Source organism: Pinus tabuliformis, chromosome 9 (assembly GCF_031772625.1).
Source record: "Pinus tabuliformis cultivar Carrire ecotype Pingquan chromosome 9, CPIR1, whole genome shotgun sequence".
Lineage (NCBI taxonomy): Eukaryota > Viridiplantae > Streptophyta > Pinopsida > Pinales > Pinaceae > Pinus > Pinus tabuliformis.
The window spans coordinates 176,544,531-176,547,766 of NC_142307.1; positions in this window are offsets into that span (position 1 = coordinate 176,544,531).

A 3,236-nucleotide genomic window follows, 5' to 3' on the forward strand; every position below is an offset into this window, starting at 1 on the left:
AATCTTGGTTCTAGACCTATTACATGAGCTTGCAAGAAACAAACTACCATTTATCTTTCTTTAGTAGAAGCAGAGTATTGTGGCACCGTAGAAGCTAGTAAACAAGCGTTGTTGCTTTGTCTGATCGTGTCAGGGTTTGGTTTCCAGCAGCAACATCCAGCTACACTTTGGTGTGATAATCAAAGTTCCATTTAACTATGAAAATATCCAGTCCAACATTAGCACAAAAAACACATTGAACTACACATGAAATTCATCAAAATCTCCTTCATGACCATGTCCTTGAAGTGAAATATTGTTCAACTGATGATCAAGTTGCAGACATCTTTACAAAGGCTCTCACAGAGGTGATCAATTTTGTAATGACTGCTTCAAGATCCAATATGATTTTTCCTTCCTCATCAAGTTTTGGCAATATTGTTTGAACTGGGAGCTTGTCACCTATAACCTTTATTAAACATGAAACATGGAAAACCGGGTGCACTCGGGAAGCTGCATGAAGCTCCAATTTGTATGCCATAGTACCAATATTTTGTAACACCTTGTATGGACCATAATACTTTAGTGATAATTTATTATTCTTCTTAGCTTACTTGAGGGATATTTGTTTATATGGTTGTAGCCGTATGAATACCCAGTCACCTACATCAAAACTTCTTTCACTGCGATGTTGATTTTATAGTTGTTTCATTCTATTTTACGCCAAAGTGAGGATATTGATTAAGAGTTGGAGAACTTGTTGTTGATGCTCGATGTGATCTTCCACTACTTGAGCCTTAGAATTTTATCTTAAATGTGATGTGATGGATGGGGGATGATACCCATAAAGTGCTATAAATGGGGTCATTTTTGCTGCAAAATGGAAGGAAGTGTTATACCACCATTCACCCAGAGGCAACCATTTGACCCATTGTGTCTGTTTATCAAAGAAAAAGCAATGGACATATCCTTCCAAACATTTGTTTACTATCTTAGTTTACCCATCATATTGAGGATTATAAGATGATAAATGAGCTAGCTGAGTACCAAGACAAGAAAATAATTATGTCTAAAAATTTCCAGTGAAAATGGGATCTCTGTCGCTTACAATAATCTTTGGGTTTCCATGTAGATTTTGAATTGTTTCCATAAATTGAGTAGAAATTGTATTGGCTTTAAATGGATGAGATAATGCACAAAAGTGTGCATACTTGGTAAGTCTGCAAACTACCACCATGATGACACTTTTTTCTTCGGACTTGGGTAAAACTGTGACAAAATCCATTGAAACCTCCTCCCAATGTTGGCTTGGAATGGATAAAGGTTGTAATAGACCCGGGGTCTTAATTGTTTCAACTTTATTTTGTGTAAAACCAAACATTCTGCCACAAACTTTTAAATATCCGATTTAAGGCCATCCCAAAAAAAATCCTTCTTAACCCTATGGTAAGTTTTTAAAAATCCTGAGTTCCCTCCTAACGGAGAAGTGTGCAAATCCATAATAATATTTTGTTTGAGCTGGGAATTCTTACATAGGTATAAGAAATCTTTGTACCATTACAAATCATTTTTCCAACTAAATGTATCAGATGTACTGGGATCTTGTTGTAACCTTTGAATGAGTGCCCTGCTTCCACATCTTCATCCTTTCTTGAGAGTGCATCTGCCACAACATTTTGCTTCCCTTTTTTGTAAATGATTTCAAAGTCATAACAAAACATCTTTGTGACCCATTTTTGCTGCTCTTCTGAAGATAATCTTTGTTCTAAAAAGTATTTAAGACTATCATGGTCTGTTTTTACCTTGAAGTGTCTTCCCATTAGGTAGGGTCATCATTACTTAAGTGCATGTAGTATTCTGAACATTTCCTTCTCATAAATAGGTTTGTGTAAATACTTTCCTTTAATTGGATGACTTTCGAAAGCAATGGTCTTTCTTCTCACATTAAAATAGCACTAATTCCATTTCTTGAGGCATCACATTCACAATAAAGGTTTTTGTGAAGTTTAGCATAGCTAAGACTAGTGCTTGGCACATTACCTCTTTAAGATGTTCAAAGGCCTTTGTTGCTTCTAGAGTCCATGAAAATGAATCTTTCTTCAATAATGTTGTTAGAAGTGCTCATATTCTCCCATAAGACTCAACAAACTTGCGATAATACCATATGAACCCTAGAAATCCTAGCAGATTCTTTATGGATGTGGGGATTTTCCATTCCTTAATGGCTTTAATTTTTCTAGGGTCTAACTTAACACATTCATGAGATACAATATGACCCAGATATTCCACCTCTTGTACTCTAAAGAAACATTTGGAGCTTTTTGCATATAATTGTTTCTCCTCTAATAGTTTGAGAACCCTGTCAACATGTTGAACATGACCCTTCCAAGAGTTAATTTAGATTAGTATATCATCAAAAAGTACTAACACAAATTTTCTAAGGAAGGGTTTGAAAATGGAATTCATCAAACCTTCAAATATAGAGGGTGCATTGGTAAGGCCAAAACGCATGACCAAAAACTCATAATGACCCTCATGAGTTCTAAATGATGTTTTCAGAATGTCTTCAGTCTTCGTTATGATTTGATGATATCATGAACGAAAATCCAACTTGGTGAAGTAAATTTATCCATGCAATTCATCCAATAATTCACCAATGACAGGAATAGGAAATTTATCTTTAATAATGATCTTGTTGATCTCCCTATAATCTGGACACATGTGCCACGATCCATGCTTCTTGTGCATCAATACTACTAGAGTAGAAAAAGAACTCTGACTAGCTTGAATTATACCAGCCTCTAGCATTTCTGCAACCATACGTTCAATTTCACTCTTTTGGGCATAGGGTATCTGTACGACCTAATGTTTGGAGGAACACTTCCTGGAATCAAATGAATAACATGATCATGATCAAAAATAGGTGGGAGGCCTTTGGGAGTCTCAAATACCTTGGAATGATTGTCCAAGGCTTTTTGGAGATCTGTAGAAATAGATGATTTCAATGTGGAAATCTCTAGCGAATAGAATTGTACAATTACACCTCGTTGTTCTTTCTTTAGAAGCTTTGTCATTCCATTAGAGTTGATTATCTTTCCTGGTTTCCCTGTGATACCCCTTAATTCAACTTCGCTCCTTCTGAACAAAAGTTCATGAAAAGTTCTTGAAAATTAAAAGTTAATGCACCCAAGGATTGTAGCCATTTGACTCCTAGTACAACATCAACACCACACATTGGAATGGAAAGAATTGGGCTA